This window comes from Aristolochia californica, unplaced genomic scaffold (genome assembly GCF_029961685.1).
Source record: "Aristolochia californica isolate CCGP_79_NKW_82.1479 unplaced genomic scaffold, dmAriCali1.0.hap1 SCAF_9, whole genome shotgun sequence".
Classification (NCBI taxonomy): domain Eukaryota; kingdom Viridiplantae; phylum Streptophyta; class Magnoliopsida; order Piperales; family Aristolochiaceae; genus Aristolochia; species Aristolochia californica.
The window spans coordinates 12,101,955-12,120,017 of record NW_027182290.1 but is presented as its reverse complement, the minus strand read 5'-3'; the positions used below and the strand labels follow the sequence as shown (position 1 = coordinate 12,120,017).

The window sequence follows — 18,063 nt, the reverse complement described above, 5'->3', positions numbered from 1 at the left end:
GGGAGCTCTATTACCTCTCATGGAAGTTCTTGCACCCATGTTATCACAAGAACAGTAAGAAGAACTATAACTTTCTACACTGACTTGTGTTCTGGTGCTTAGATAGTGTCACCTGACTGGTGGAAAACAAGCTTCTGGGAGGGGAGATCTATTGGTGAGTCATTGTTTGTCCTACAACATGAAGATTTTGAGCCTAAGTACAGGTCTGGGGTAGAGATGTAGTTTTCAGAGCAGAAGTAAGCCGACATGCTTTGCTTAAGGGACACGATGTTTGCATAGACCACCATGTGCAGCCTCCAGTTGACACCTTAATGGTCTGTGTGGAATCTTCTGGTGGAAATGTTCTTTGTGGACTTGAAGACGTGAAAGAACCTGCACGGACAATTTTCGTAGTGTGTGACTTGTTGTATGGTTTTTTTGTGGTGGGTTGAACAATAGGATGAAGGGTCCACTGGTGGCTGCTATTACAGTACTGCATGTGTCTGCTATTCGAAGTGCCTTAGTGGCGCCTGCAGAAATGAGGTGCTGCTCTACCAACTATTTGCGGAATTTCAGTGGACTCAAGACTGCTGACTACTTCACTTATGCAGATCGAGCAAATGTTTATTGGGCAGGATACTTCACAAGTAGACCAGCTATTAAGGGTTATGTGAGAATGATGTGTGGCTACTACTTGGCTGCCAGTCAATTGGAGTTTCTTAAAGGGAGAGATGGTTCAAGGCCTTCAGGCCCTACAACAGCATCTCTGGCTGATGCTTTGGCACTCGCTCAACATCATGATGGAGTTAGTGGAACTGAAAAGCAGCATGTGGCCATTGATTATGCAATTAGACTCTACATTGGCTATTCAGAGGCTGCAGAGTTGGTTGAGTCTTCACTCGCTTGCTTGATAGAGTTGAACAAGAGCTCTGGATGCAGAAACCCATCAACCAAATTTGCACAGTGACCTCTTTTAAACATTAGCTATTGTCCTGCATCGGAGGCACAACTTGCCAATGGAAATGATCTGGTTGTTGTTGTCTACAATTCTCTTATATGGAAGAGAGCGGATATTGTTAGAATACCGGTCACCAGTGCGTCAATTATTGTGAGGGATGCTGAGGGAAAACAAATTGAGTCACAGCTACTACCAATTGCTAATGTAGCATTGGGCATGCGGAATTTCTATGTCCAGGCACAGTTGGGTGTGTTGCCAATTGATATTCCCATGGATTGGCTTGCTTTTGCAGCAAGTGTACCTCCTCTAGGTGTCCGAACCTATGTTGTTTCAAGTTCCGAAAGTACAGGCCCAAAATCGATTCTATCAGAGGTTGAAACGTCTGTAGGACATAACAGTGATTCTATACGTGTTGGGCAAGGACATCTAGTACTTACTTATGCTGCTATTGATGGGAAACTAATCCAGTATCATCATACCACAAGCTCGGTGAAGCCATCTCTCCAGCAGTCTTATAAATATTATATAGGAGATGATGGTAGTGGTGCGAATCCTCAGGCTTCTGGTGCCTATATATTCTGCCCAAATGGTTCTGTTGCTATAAAACCGGAGCCAAAGGCAGGTTGCACTATTTTCCGGGGCCCAGTTTTGGATGACGTGCGTCAGAGAAGTAAACCATGGATATCACAGATCACACGAGTGTACCAAGGGAATGAACATACTAAATTTGAGTTCCCTATTGGGCCTCTACCAGCGGCTGATTTCATTGGCAAAGAAGTTGTTACTCAATTTATGAATACAATGATGACCAATTAAGTATTTTTCACAGATTCTAGTGGACGTGATTTTATTAATAGGATTCGAGATTATATGCCAGCTTGGGGCCAGCAAGTATCCATCGATCTGCCTTTTCGCACTACTTCTGAGCTTGAAGACAAGCTCGTTCTTCCAGAAAGTGTAATATTATGCACACGATAACATTATTATTTTACTTTTTTTCTTCAATTTAATTTATTTTATTTCAGTTTTAGGCCACAGGGGTATTTTTGTAATATTTTATCCCAAACCCTAACGGGGACCCTATTTAAGGAGTAAGAGTAATGAGAAATGCAAACATTGAGAAATAGGTTAAATCTAGTGTAAACATACTTAAGAGTTCTCCTCAACGAGCTCTAGGATTTTCAAGCTTCTATTTGGCTTGATCTTCGTTCACCATGTCTGCCTACGAATCCATGTGTCAAATCTGGGACCATAACACCTTGCATATATATTTTTATGAGAAATAATTTTTCAAAATTTCCTAAAAAAAAATACCCTAACAAGGCGGTATAGGTGTTGAATGAAATTTATTTTAGCAAAAATTGCCTCAGCACATAATTTTTCTAGTAAGAATTTTCAACAAGAAAATAATTTTCAAAAAACATGATGCACTAATGGTCTCTGAAGTCGTATTTTTACAAGAAATATTTTTCCAACTTTCCTGAAAAAAATAATGTAACAAGGCCGTATAGTTGTAGAAAGTAATTTTTTCCATAAAAAAAATTGTTTTACCAAGAAATTTTCCTTGTAAGATTTTTCAGCTAGAGAAGTGTTTGTAGGAAAAATGAGGCACTAATGGTCCCTGGAGACGTATTTTTACTATATTACTTTTCCAATGGTTCCGAAAAAAATGTAGTGACAAGGCTTTACATTTTTACAAAGTAATTTGTCTGATCCAAAATTGCCTTACCACAAAATTTTCCCTGTAATAATTTTTAGCTAGAAAAGTAGTTCTAGGAAACATGAAGCACTAATGGTACCTGGAGAATTACTTTTACAAGAAATTATTTTTCAATGTTTCCTGAAAAAATGTACTAACAAGGCCTTATAGTTGTAGAAAGTAATTTTTTTCAGTAAACATTTTCTTACCACAAAATTATCCTAGTAAGAATTTTAAGCAAAAAAAATGTTTCAAGGAAACATGAGGCACTAATGGTCCCTAGAGACATATTTATTCTAGAAATACTTTTCCAACATTTCCTGATAAAATACGCTAACACGGGCTAAATTGTAATTTGTTTGAAAAAAATTGCCTTATCAAAAATTTTCCTAATAAGAATTTTCAGCTAGAAAAGTGCTTCCAAGAAACATGAGGCACCAATGGTCTTTGATATGTATTTTTAGTAGAAATATTTTCAAAATATTTTTTTTAAAAAAAAGCACTAACAAGGCATTATAGTTGTAGAAAGTAATTTGTTTCAGCAAAAATTGCCTTACCATAAAATTTTCCTAGTAAGAATTTTTAGCTAGAAACGTGTTTGCTTGAAACATGAGGCACTAATGGTCCCTAGAGACATATTTTTACTAGAAAATATTTTCCAACGTTTCCGGTAAAAATGCACTAACAAGGCCATATAGTTGATGAAAGTAATTTCTGTACGCAAAAATTGCCTTACCACAAAATTTTCCTAGTATGAAATTTTTAGCTTGAAAAGTGTTTCTAGGAAACATGAGGCACTTGTGGTCCCTGGAGATGTATTTTTACTAGAAATAATTTTCCAACGATTCCTGAAAAAGTGCACTTACAAGGTCTTATAGTTGTAGAAAGTAATTTGTTCAAATAAAAATTGTCTTACCACAAAAATTTCCTGGTAAGAATTTATGGCAAGAAATGTGTTTACAGGAAATGTGAGGCACTCATGGTCTCTGGAGACGAGGCGTATTTTTACTTTCTTTTTAGTTTTTATATATTAGGTTTTGCAATCATCGGGAAGAAAAGGGGGAGGCAGGGGGGATTTTTAACAGAGTGTTGCATAAGTCATTTCTTACAAAAATATAGCCCATAACGCATGATTGGCCGATAAATCACTTTACAAATCACCTACGATTGTTTGGTCAGCTTTTTGTAAATGGGCAAAATAATGGCTTGTTCGACACGGGTAAATATCCCACCGCACGTTCAACTTTGAGATTTTATTGAGCATTTGTTATTCTCTTCAAAAGGTTTGGATCCATAGGTCATTTGCATCTTTAACATGTTTCAAACATGCATATCCATATTTAGAACTTGTTAGGATCAATCAGAAATCTTTTTCTTGTAGAATTCCAAGCTATTAGGGTTGAACCAGTGGAATTTCAAAAATTTAAAGAACAAAATTATGTTCATTTGTGGTGTGTGAATAAATTTTCTTTACTTACATTTGTTATTGTTTTTAATTTTTTCCATACATAAACTCTAAAACTTTCATTTTGTTGTGATCTATTTGACGTATCTTTTTTTTTTTTTACGAGAGATAAAAGGAAAGTGAAAACTCAAGTTTTGATCTAAGAAAAAAGTATACATCTAAAAAAGAAAATGCACAAATGTAGAGAGAGATAGTTCCAAAAATTCTCTGTAATTTTTAGGGATTGTAAACTCTTTTTAGTTTTTAAATATTAGGTTTTGCAATCATCGTGAAGAAAAGGGGGATGCGGTGGGGATTTTTAAATGAGTGTTGCATAAGTAATTTCTTACAAAAAATAGCCTGTAACGCATGATTTGCCGATAAATCACTTTACAAATCACCTACGATGTTTAGGTCAATTTTTTCTTAATGGACAAAATAATGGCTTGTTTGACTCAGGTAAATATCTCACCGCACGTTCAACTTTGAGAATTTAATGAGCATTTGTTATTCTCTTCAAAAGGTTTGGATCCATAGGTCATTTGCATCTTTAACATGTTTCAAACATGCATATCCATATTTAGAACTTGTTAGGATCAATCAGAAATCTCTTTCTTATAGAATTCAAAGCTATTAGGGTTGAACCAGTGGAATTTCCCAAACTTGGAGAACCAAACTTTTGTGTTCATTTGTGGTGTGTGAATAAATTTTCATTACTTACATTTTTTATTTTTTTTATTTTTTCCATACATAAACTCTAAAATTTTCATAATGTTCTGATCTATTTGCCTTACTTTTTTTTTGTTTACGAGAGATAAAGGGAAAGTGAAAACTCAAGTTTTGATATAAGAAAAAAGTATACATCCAAAATGGAAATGCACAAATGTAGCAAGAGATAATTCCAAAAGTCTTTGTAATTTTTAGGGATTGTAAACTCTTTTTAGTTTTTATTTATTAGATTTTGCAATCATTGGGAAGAAAAGAGGGAGGAGGGGGGGATTTTTAACTGAGCATAGCATAAGTCATTTCTTACAAAAATATAGCCCGTAACGCATGATTGGCCGATAAATCACATTACAAATCACCTACGATTGTTAGGTCAACATTTTGTAAATGGGCAAAATAATGGCTTGTTCGACTCGGGTAAATATCCCACAGCACGTTCAACTTTGAGAATTTAATTAACATTTGTTATTCACTTCAAAAGGTTTGGATCCATTGGTCATTTGCTTCTTTAACATGTTTCAAGCATGCGTATCCATATTTAAAACATGTTAGGATCAATTAGAAATCTTTTTCTTGTAGAATTCTAAGCTATTAGGGTTGAACCAGTGGAATTTCAAAAATTTAAAGAACAAAACTTTTATGTTCATTTGTGGTGTGTAAATAAATTTTCTTTACTTACATTTGTTACTGTTTTTAATTTTTTCCATACATAAACTCTAAAACTTTCATTTTATTGTGATCTATTTGACGTATCTTTTTTTTTTTACGAGAGATAAAGGGAAATTGAAAACTCAAGTTTTGATCTAAGAAAAAAGTATACATCCAAAAAATAAAATGCACAAATGTAGAGAGAGATAGTTCCAAAAAGTCTCTGTAATTTTTAGGGATTGTAAACTCTTTTTAGTTTTTAAATATTAGGTTTTGCAATCATCGTGAAGAAAAGGGGGATGCGGTGGGGATTTTTAAATGAGTGTTGCATAAGTAATTTCTTACAAAAAATAGCCCGTAACGCATGATTGGCCAATAAATCATTTTACAAATCACCTACGATTTTTAGGTCAGCTTTTTGTTAATGGACAAAATAATGGCTTGTTTGACTCAGGTAAATATCTCACCGCACGTTCAACTTTGAGAATTTAATGAGCATTTTTTATTCTCTTCAAAAGGTTTGGATCCATAGGTCATTTGCGTCTTTAACATGTTTCAAATATGCATATCCATATTTAGAACTTGTTAGGATCAATCAGAAATCTCTTTCTTATAGAATTCAAAGCTATTAAGGTTGAACTAGTGGAATTTCCCAAACTTGGAGAACCAAACTTTTGTGTTCATTTGTGGCGTGTGAATAAATTTTCATTACTTACATTTGTTATTGTTTTTAATTTTTTCCATACATAAACTCTTAAATTTTCATTTTCTTTTGATATATTTGCCTTATATTTTTTTTTATTTACAAGAGATTAAGGGAAAGTGAAAACTCAAGTTTTGATCTAAGAAAAAATTATACATCCAAAATGGAAATGCACAAATGTAGAGAAAAATAAATCCAAAAAGTCTCTATAATTTTTAGGGATTGTAAACTCTTTTTAGTTTTTATATATTAGGTTTTGCAATCATTGGGAAGAAAAAGGGATGTTTAACTGTGTGTTGCATAAAGTCATTGACTACAAAAATATAGCCCGTAACGCATGATTGGCCAATAAATCACTATACAAATCACCTACGATTTTTCGGTCAACTTTTTATAAATGGGCAAAATATTGGCTTGTTTGACTCAAGTAAATATCCCACCGCATGTTCAACTTTTAGAATTTAATGAGCACTTTTTATTCTCTTCATAAGGTTTGGATCCATAGATCATTTGCATCTTTAACATGTTTTAAGCATGCATATCCATATTTAAAACATGTTAGGATCAATTAGAAATCTATTTCTTATAGAATTCAAAGCTATAAGGGTTGAAAAGTGGAATTTCCCAAACTTGGAGAACAAAACTTTTGTGTTCATTTGTGATTTTTGAATAAATTTTCTTAACTTACATTTGTTATTGTTTTTAATTTTTTCCATACATAAACTCTAAAATTTTCATATTGTTTTGATCTATTTGCCTTATATTTTTTTTTGTTCACGAGAGACATTGGGAAAGTGAAAACTCAAGTTTTGATCTAAGAAAAAAGTATACATCCTAAATCGAAAAACACAAATGTAGAGAGAGATAATTCCAAAAAGTCTCTGTAATTTTTAGGGATTGTAAACTCGTTTTAGTGTTTATTTATTAGGTTTTACAATCATCGGAAAGAAAAAGGGGGGGGGGGATGGATTTTTAACTTATTGTTGCATAAGTCATTTCTTTAGAAAATATAGCCCGTTACGCATGATTGGCCGATAAATCACTTTACAAATCACCTATGATTGTTAGGTCAGCTTTTTGTAAGTGGGCAAAATAGTGGCTTGTTTGACTCGGGTAAACATCCCACGGCACGTTCAACTTTGAGAATTTAATGAGCATTTGTTATGCTCTTTAAAATGTTTAGACCCATAGGCCAGTTGCATCTTTAACATGTTTCAAGCATGCTTATCCATATTTAAAACATGTTAGGATCAATTAGAAATCTCTTTCTTATAGAATTCAAAGCTATTAGGGTTGAACCACTGGATTTTCCCAAACTTTGAGAACACAACTTTTGTGTTCATTTGTCGTCTGTAAATGAATTTTCTTTACTTACATTTGTTCTTGTTTTTAATTTTTTCCTTACATAAACTCTGCAATTTTCATTTTGTTGTGATCTATTTGCCTTAATTTTTTTTTTGTTTACGAGAGATAAAGGGAAAACGAAAACTCAAGTTTTGATCAAAGAAAAAAGTATACATCCGAAATGGAAATGCACAAATGTAGAGAGAGATAATTTCAAAAAGTCTCTATAATTTTTAGGGATTGTAAACTCTTTTTAGTTTTTTATTTATTAGGTTTTTCAATCATCGGAAAGAAAAGGAGGGGGGGGGGGGGGATTTGTATCTAATTGTTGCATAAGTCATTTCTTCCAAAAATATAGCCTGTTATGCATGATTGGCCGATAAATCACTTTAAAAATCACCTATGATTGTTAGGTCAACTTTTTGTAAATGGGCAAAATAATGGCTTGTTTGACTCGGGTAAATATCCCACGACACGTTCAACTTTGAGAATTTAATGAACATTTTTTATTCTCTGTAAAATGTTTGGATCCATAGGTCAGTTGCATCGTTAACATATTTCAAGCATGCATATCCATATTTAAAACATATTAAGATCAAGTAGAAATCTTTTTCTTATATAATTACAAGCTATCAGGGGTGAAATATAGGAATTTCCCAAACTCGAAGAACAAAACTTTGTGTTCGTTTGTGGTGTGTGAATAAATTTTCTTTACTTACATTTGTTATTGTTTTTAGTTTTTTCCATACATAAACTCTAAAATTTTCATTTTGTTGTGATCTATTTGCCTTATCTTTTTTTTTGTTTACGAGAGATAAAGGGATAGTGAAGACTTAAGTTTTGATCTAAGAAAAAAGTATACATCCAAAATGGAAATGCACAAATGTAGAGAAAGATAATTCCAAAAAGTCTCTGTAATTTTTAGGGATTTTAAACTCTTTTTTGTTTTTTATTTATTAGGTTTTGCAATCACCAACGATTTTTAGGTCAGCTTTTCATAAATGGGCAAAATAATGGCTTGTTTGACTCGGGTAAATATCCCACCGCACGTTCAACTTTGAGAATTTAATGAGCATTTGTTATTCTCTTCAAAAGGTTTGGATCCATAGATCATTTGCATCTTTAACATGTTTTAAGCAAGTATATCCATATTTAAAACATGTTAGGATCAATTAAAAATCTCTTTCTTATAGAATTCAAAGAAAATAGGGTTTAACTAGTAGAATTTCCCAAACTTGGAGAACAAAACTTTTGTGTTCATTTGTGGTGTGTGAATAAATTTTCTTTTCTTACATTTGTTATTGTTTTTAATTTTTTCCATACATGAACTCTAAAATTTTATTTTTGTTGTGATCTATTTGCCATATTTTTTTTATTTTATTTTACGAGAGATAAAGGGAAAGTGAAAACTCAAGTTTTGATCTAAGAAAAAAGTATACATCCAAAAAGGAAATGCACAAATGTAGAGAGAGATAATTCCAAAAACTCTCTGTAATTTTTAAGGGATTGTAAACTCTTTTTAGTTTTTATATATTAGGTTTAGCAATCATCGAGAAGTAAAGGGGGAGGCAGAGGGGGGGGGGGGGGGGGGGGGGGTATTTACCGTTGTGTTGCATAAGTCATTTCTTACAAAAAATAGACTGTAACGCATGATTGGCCGATAAATCACTTTACAAATCATCTACGATTTTTAGGTCAGCTTTTTGGTAATGGGCAAAATAATGGCTTGTTTGACTTGGGTATATCTCACCGCACATTCAACTTTGAGAATTTAATGAGCATTTATTATTCTCTTCAAAACGTTTGGATCCGTAGGTCATTTTCATCTTTAACATGTTTCAAGCATGCATACCCATATTTAAAACTTGTTAGGATCAATTAGAAATCTCTTTCTTATAGAATTCAAAGCTATTAGGGTTGAACCAGTGGCATTTCCCAAACTTGGAGAACAAAACTTTTGTGTTCATTTGTAATGTGTGAATAAATTTTCATAACTTACATTTGTTATTGTTTTTAATTTTTTCCGTACATAAACTCTAAAATTTTTATATTGTTTTGAACTATTTGCCTTCTATTTTTTTTTGTTTACGAGAAATAAAGGGAAAATGAAAACTCAAGTTTTGATCTATGAAAAAAGTATACACCCAAAATGGAAATGCAAAAATGTAGAGAGAGATAATTCCAAAAAGTCTTCGTAATTTCTAGGGATTGTAAACTCTTTTTAGTTTTTATTTATTAGGTTTTGCAATCATTGAAAAGAAAAAGGGGGGGGGGGGGGGGGGGGGGGGGGGGATTTTTAACTGATTGTTGCATAAGTCATTTCTTCCAAAATTATAGCCTGTTCTGCATGATTGACTGGTAAATCACTTTACAAATCACATATGATTGTTAGGTCAACTTTTTGTAAATGGGCAAAATAATGGCTTGTTTGACTCGGGTAAATATCCCACGACACATTCAACTTTGAGAATTTAATAAGTATTTGTTATTCTTTTTAAAATGTTGGGATCCATAGATCAGTTGCATCTTTAACATGTTTCAAGCGTGCATATCCATTTAAAACATGTTAGTATCAATTAGAAATCTCTTTCTTATAGACTTCAAAACTATTTGGGTTGAACCAGTGGAATATCCCAAAATTCCAGAACAAAACTTTTGTGGTCATTTGTGGTGTGTGAATAAATTTTCATAACTTACATTTGTTATTGTTTTTAATTTTTTCCACACATAAGTCTAAAATTTTCATATTGTTTTGATCTATTTGCCTTATCTTTTTTTTTTTTCTGTTTACGAGAGATAAAGGGAAAGTGAAAACTCAAGTTTTGATCTAAGAAAAAAGTATACATCCAAAATGGAAATGCACAAATGTAGAGAGATATAATTCCAAAAAGTCTTTGTAATTTTTAGGGATTGTAAACTCTTTTTAGTTTTTATTATTAGATTTTCCAATCATTGGGAACAAAAGAGGTAGGAGGGGGGATTTTTAACTGAGTGTAGCATAAGTCATTTCTTACAAAAATATAGCCCGTAACGCATGATTGGCCGATAAATCACTTTAAAAATCACCTACAATTGTTAGGTCAACATTTTGTAAATGGGCAAAATAATGGCTTGTTCGACTCGGGTAAATATCCCACCGCTCGTTCAATTTTGATAATTTAATGAACATTTGTTATTCTCTTCAAATGGTTTGTATCCATAGGTCATTTGCATCTTTAACATGTTTCAAGCATGCATATCCATATTTAAAACATGTTAGGATCAATTAGAAATCTCTTTTTTATAGAATTCAAAACTATTTGGGTTGGACCAGACGAATTTCCCAAACTTGGAGAACAAAACTTTAGTGTTCATTTGTTGTGTGTGAACAAATTTTCATTGCTTAAATTTTTTATTGTTTTTAATTTTTTCGATACTTAAACTTTAAAATTTTCATTTTGTTTTGATCTATTTTCCTTATTTTTTTTGTTTACGAGAGATAAAGGGAAAGTGAAAACTCAAGTTATGATCTAAGAAAAATGTGTACATCAAAAATGGAAATGCAAAAATGTAAAGAAAGATAATTTCAAAAGGTCTCTATAATTTTTAGGGATTGTAAACTCTTTTTACTTTTAATATATTAGGTTTTGCAATCATCGGGAAGAAAAGGGGGAGGCGGTAGGGGGGGGGGGGGATTTTTAACTGAGTGTCGCATAAGTCATTTCATTCAAAAATATAGCCCGTTATGCATGATTGGCTGATAAATCACTTTACAAATCACCTATGATTGTTAGGTCTGTTTTTTGTAAATGGGCAAAATAATGGCTTGTTTAACTCGGGTAAATATCTCACTGCACGTTCAACTATGAGAATTTAATGAGCATTTTTTATTCTCTTCAAAATGTTTGGATCCATGGGTCATTTGCTTCTTTAACTTGTTTTAAGCATGCATATCCATATTTAAAACATGTTAGAATCAATTAGAAATCTCTTTCTTATAGAATTCCAAGTTGTTAGGGTTGAACTAGTGGAATTTCCTAAACTTGGAGAACAAAACTTTTGTGTTCATTTGTGGTGTGTGAATAAATTTTATTTACTTACATTTGTTATTGTTTGCAATTTTTTCCATACATAACTCTAAAATTTTCAATTTTTTGTGACTTATTTGCCTTATCTTTTTTTTGTTTACGAGAGATAAAGGGAAAGTGAAAAGTCAAGTTTTCATCTTAGAAAAAAATATACATCCAAAATGCAAATACACAAATATAGAGAGAGATGATTCCAAAAAGTCTCTTTGATTTTTAAGGATTAGAACCTCCTTTTAGTTTTTCTTTATTAGGTTTTGCAATCATTGGGAAGAAAAGCGGGGGGGGGGGGGGGGGTGGAGGTGGAGAGATTTTTGACTGAGTGAAGTATAAGTCATTTAGTTAAAAAATATAGCCCATTACGCATGATTGGCCGATAAATCACTTTATAAATCACCTATGATTGTTAGGTCAACTTTTTGTAAATGGGCAAAATAATGGCTTGTTTGACCCGGGTAAATATCCCACCGCATGTTCAACTTTGAGAATTTAATGAGCATTTGTTATGCTCTTCGAAAGTTTTGGCTCCATAGGTCATTTGCATCTTTAACTTGTTTCAGGCATGCATATCCATATTTAAAACATGTTAGGATCAATTAGAAATCTCATTCTTATAGAATTCCAAGCTATTAGGGTTGAACCAAATGAATTTCCCGAACTTGGAGAACAAAATTTTTGTACTCATTTGTGGTGTGTGAATAAATTTTCTTTACTTATATTTTTTATTTAATTTTATTTTTTCCATGCATAAACTCTTAATTTTCATTTTGTTGTAATCTATTTGCCTTATGTTTTTTTTGTTTACGAGAGATAAAGGAAAAGTGAAAACTCAAGTTTTGATATAAGAAAAAATTTTACATCCAAAATAGAAATGCACAAATGTAGAGAGAGATAATTCCAAAAAGTCTCTGTTATTTTTAGGGATTCTTAATTCTTTTTAGATTTTATATATTAGGTTTTGCATTCATCGGGAAGAAAAGGGGGAGGCGGGGAGGATTTTTAACTGAGTATTACATAAGTCATTTCTTACAAAAATATAGCCCGTTACGCATAATTGGCCAATAAATCACTTCACAAATCACCAATGATTGTTAGGTCAACTTTTTGTAAATGGTCAAAATATTGTCTTGTTTGAGTTGTGTAAATATCCCACCGCACATTCAACTATGAGAATTTAATTAGCATTTGTTATTCTCTTCAAAAGATTTGGATCCATAGGTCTTTTGCAACTTTAACATGTTACAAGCATGCATATCCATATTTGAAACTTGTTGGGATATATTAGAAATCTCTTTCTTATAGAATTCAAAGCAATTAGGGTTGAACTAGTGGAATTTCCGAAACTTGGAAAACAAAAATTTGTTGTTCAATTGTGGGGTGCGAATAAATTTTCTTTACTTACATTTGTTCTTGTTTTTAATTTTTTTCCCATACATAAACTCTAAAATTTTCATTTTATTGTGATCTATTTGCCTTATTTTTTTTTATCAACGAGAGATAAAGGCAAAGTGAAAACTAAAGTTTTGATCTGAGAAAAAAGTATACATCCAAAATGGAAATGCAAAAATGTAGAGAGAGATAATTCCAAAAAGTCTTTGTAATTTTTAGGGATGATAAACTCTTTTTAGTTTTTGTTTATTAGGTTTTGCAATCATCGCGAAGAAAAGGGGGAGGCGGGGGGTGGGGGGGATTTTTAACTGAGTGTGGCTTAAGTCATTTCTTACAAAAATATAGACCGTTACGCTTGATTGGCCAATAAATCACTTTACAAATCACCTATGATTGTTAGGTTAGCTTTATTTAAATGGGCAAAATAATGGTTTGTTTGAGTAGGGTAAATATCCCACCACACGTTCAACTATTAGAATTTAATGAGTATTTTTTATTCAATTCAAAAGGTTTTGATCCATAGGTCATTCACATCTTTAATATGTTTCAAGCATGCATATCCATATTTAAAACATGTTAGGATCAATTCCAAGCTATTAAGGTTGTACCAATAGAATTTCCCAAATATGGAGAACAAAACTTTTGTGTTCATTTGTGGTGTGTAAATAAGTTTTCTTTAGTTACATTTGTTTTTGTTTTAAATTTTTTCCCTACATAAACTCTAAAATTTTCATTTTTTTGTGATCTATTTGCCTTATCGTTTTTTTTGTTTACGACAGATAAACGGAAAGTGCAAACTCAAGTTTTGATCTAAGAAAAAAGTATACATCCAAAATGGAAATACAGAAATGTAGAGAGAGATAATTCATAAAAGTTTCTATAATTTTTTGGGATTGTAAACTCTTTTTAGTTTTTGTATATAAGGTTTTTCAATCATTGGATAGAAAAGGGGAGGCAGGGGGGATTGTTAACTGAGTGTTGCATAAGTCATTTCTTACAAAAATATAGCCCGTAACACATGATTAGCCTATAAATCACTTTACAAATCACCTCCAATTTTTAGGTCAACTTTTTGTAAATGGGAAAAATAATGGCTTGTTTCACTCGGGTAAATATCCCACCGCACGTTCAACTTTGAGAATTTAATGAGCATTTGTTATTCTCTTAAAAAGGTTTGGATCCATAGGTCATTGGCATCTTGTTTTTGTTCTTGTTTTTAATTTTTTCCTTCCATAATCTCTAAAATTTTCTTTTTTTTATGATCTATTTACTTTATTTTTTTTATTTACGAGAGATAAAGGGAAAGGTGAAACTCCAGTTTTGATCTAAGAAAAAAGTATACATCCAATATGGAAATGCAAAAATGCTTCCAAAAATTCTCTGTAATTTTTAGCGATTGTAAACTCTTTTTTGTTTTTATATATTAGGTTTTGCAATCATCGGGAAGAAAAGGGGGAGGAGGGGGGGTTTTTAACTGAGTGTGGCATAAGGCATTTCTTACAAAAATATAGCCTGTTACGTAAGATTGGCTGATAAATCACTTTTCAAATCACCTATGATTGTTAGCTCAAATTTTTGTAAAAGGGCAAAATAATGGCTTGTTTGACTTGGGTAAATATTCCACCGCACGTTCAGCTTTGAGAATTTAATGAGCATTTCATATTCTCTTCAAAAGGTTTGGATCCATAGGTTATTTGCATCTTTAACATGTTTCAAGCATGCATATACATATTTAAAACATTTTAGGAACAATTAGAAATTTCTTTCTTATAGAATTCCAAGCTATTGGGGTAGAACCTGTGGAAGTTCCCAAACATGGAGAACGAAACTTTTGCGTTCATTGTGGTGTGTGAATAAATTTTCTTTACTTACATTTGTTATAGTTTTTAACTTTTTCCATACATAAACTCTAAAATTTTCATTTTGTTGTGATCTATTTGCCTTATCTTGTTTTTTTTTGTTTACGAGAGATAAAGGGTAAGTGAAAATGCAAGTTTTGATCTAAGAAAAAAGTATACATCAGAAATGGAAATGCTGAAATGTAGAGAGAGGTAATTCCAAAAAGTCTTTTTAATTTTTGGGGATTGTAAACTGTTTTAGTTTTTATTTATTAGGTTTTACAATCATCGTGAAGAAAAGGAGGAGGCGGGTGGGATTTTTAACTGAGTGTTTCTTAAGTCATTTCTTACAAAAATATATCTTGTTACGCATGATATGCCGATAAATCACTTTACAAATAACCTATGATTGTTAGGTCAGTTTTTTGTAAATGGGCAAAATAATGACTTGTTTGACTCGAGTAAATATCCCACTGGACGTTCAACTTTGAGAATTTAATGAACATTTGTTATTCTCTTCAAAAGGGATGGATCCATAGGTCATTTGAATCTTTAACATGTTTCAAGCATGCATATCCATATTTAAAACATGTTAGGATCAATTAGAAATCTCTTTCTTCTAGAATTCAAAGCCATTAAAGTTGAACCAGTGGTATTTCCCAAACTTGGAGAATAAAAAATTTTGTGTTTATTTGTGGTGTGTGAATAAATTTTCTTTACTTACATTTGTTATTGTTTTTAATTTTTTCCATATATGAACTCTAAAATTTTCATTTTGTTGTGATCTATTTGCCTTATCTTTTTTGTTTTTTACGAGAGATAAAGGGAATGTGAAAACTCAAGTTTTGATCTAAGAAAAAAGTATACATCCAAAATGGAAATGCACTAATATAGATAGAGATAATTCCAAAAAGTCTTTGTAATTTTTCTAGATTGTAATTTCTTTTAAGTTTTTATATATTAGGTTTTGCAATCATTGGGAAGAAAAGGTGGAGGCGGGGAGGATTTTTAACTGAGTGTTGCATAAGTCATTTCTTAAAAAAATGTAGCATGTTACGCATGATTGGCCGATATATCACTTTACAAATCACCTATGATTGTTAGGTTAGCATTTTGTAATTTGGCAAAATAATGGCTTGTTTGACTCGGGTAAATATCCCACTGCACATTAAACTTGGAGAATTTAATGAGCATTTGTTATTCTTTTGCAAAGGTTTGGATCCAAAGGTCATTTGCATCTTTAACATGTTTCAAGCATGCATATCCATATTTAAAACATGTTAGGATCAATTAGAAATCTCTTTCTTATAGAATTCCAAGCTATTTGGGTTAAACCAGTGGAATTTCCCAAACTTGGAGAACTAAAATTTTGTGTTCATTGTGGTGTGTGAATAATTTTTTTTTACTTACATTTGTTATTTTTAAAGTTTTTTCCATATATAAAATCTTAAAATTTTCATTTTGTTGTGATCTATTTGCCTGATCTTTTTTTTGTTTACGAGAGATAAAGGTAAAGTGAAAACTCAAGTTTTGATTTAAGAAAAAAGTATGCATGCAAAATGGAAATGCACCAATTAGAGATAGATAATTCCAAAAAGTCTTTGCAATTTTTAGGGAATGTAAACTCTTTTTAGTTTTTATATATTAGGTTTTGCAATCATTGGGAAGAAAAAGGGGGGGGGGGGGGGGGGAGATTTTTAATTGAGTGTTGCATAAGTCATTTCTTAAAAAAATATAGCCCATTACACATGGTTGGCCGATAAATAACTTTCCAAATCACCAATGATTGTTAGGTCTGCTTTTTGTAAATGGGCAAAATAATGGCTTGTTTGACTCGGGTAAATATCCCACCAAATGTTCAACTTTGAGAATTTAATGAGCATTTGTTATTATCTTCAAAAGGTTTGGATCCATAGGTCTTTTGCATCTTTAACATATTACAACCATGCATATCCATATTTAAAACATGTTAAGATCAATTAGAAATATCTTTCTTATAGAATTCAAAGCTATTAGGGTTGAACCATTGGATTTTCCCAAACTTTGAGAACACAACTTTTGTGTTCAATTGTCGTGTGTAAATAAATTTTCTTTACTTATATTTGTTCTTGTTTTTAATTTTTTCCTTACATAAATTCTGCAATTTTCATTTTTTTGTGATCTATTTGCCTTAATTTTTTTTATTTATGAGAGATAAAGGGAAAACGAAAACTCAAGTTTTGATCAAAGAAAAAAGTATACATTCGAAATGGAAATGCACAAATGTAGAGAGAGATAATTTCAAAAAGTCTCTGTAATTTTTAGGGATTTTAAACTCTTTTTAGTTTTTACATATTAGGTTTTGCAATTGTAGAATTTATGGAAAAGTGAAATACTTCATTGACATCAATAACTTGTTGTAATCAGAGTACATGAACCTCTATTTATACTAGAGTAAGGTAGTAGAGTCCAATTACAATAAAACTATCCCTTGTCCCAATTACACCCAAACTCTAACACTTAAGGTAAGTCCTAACATAATTAGGTAACTCAATATTGATAAAAAAACAAATATAACTTAAACTAAAACTCTTCTTGGTCATGACCCTAAGATAAAGATACTTTGTGAGTCCTTCTTGATCTTCCAATTGATGTGACAAAGATGTCAGCTCATGGTAATCATTGTGGGAGTTATGGTCCCAGATCTGACACATGGATTCGTTGTTAAGGTTCCGGTTCGGCCATGGGGAATTGAAGAACAACATGGCAGAATTGTAGGGAGACATGGGGAGGAAGATGAAAATCAATCGAAAATCCTAGAGCTTGTTGAGGAGAGCTCCAAGTCTGTTTAACCTAAATTTAACCTAAAATCAATATTTCCCTTTCTCATTGCTCTTACCCCTTAAATAGGGTTCACCCTGTTATGGTTTAAGATAAAATATTACAAAAATACCCCTATGACTTAAAATTGAAATAAATAAAGTAAATGAAAGAAAAAGAATAAAATAATAATGTTATTGTGTTCATAACATTACATCCCCCGGAAGAACGAGCTTGTCCTCAAGCTCGAAAGTAGGGTCTGTAGGCCGACGTCTGCACCTGTTCCCAAGTGGCATCTGCGATAGCTATGTCCGCCCTCTAGACGCTCAAAACCGGAACATTCCCTCTAGGATTTTTTTTATTCTTCTTCTTCTTATTATTATTATTATTATTATTATTATTATTATTATTATTGTCAACTGTAGGAAAGCGTGCCGAATGTCGCTACATCTCGCCCAATAGCAACACTGCC

At 32.1% G+C, this 18,063-nt stretch overlaps 1 pseudogene; it reads left to right on the top strand.

Annotated features, from left to right (window-relative positions):
• The first annotated feature begins 435 nt into the window (after positions 1–435).
• LOC137940644 (alpha-mannosidase At3g26720-like) lies at positions 436–17,623 on the top strand (annotated as a pseudogene).
• Positions 17,624–18,063: the final 440 nt, after the last annotated feature.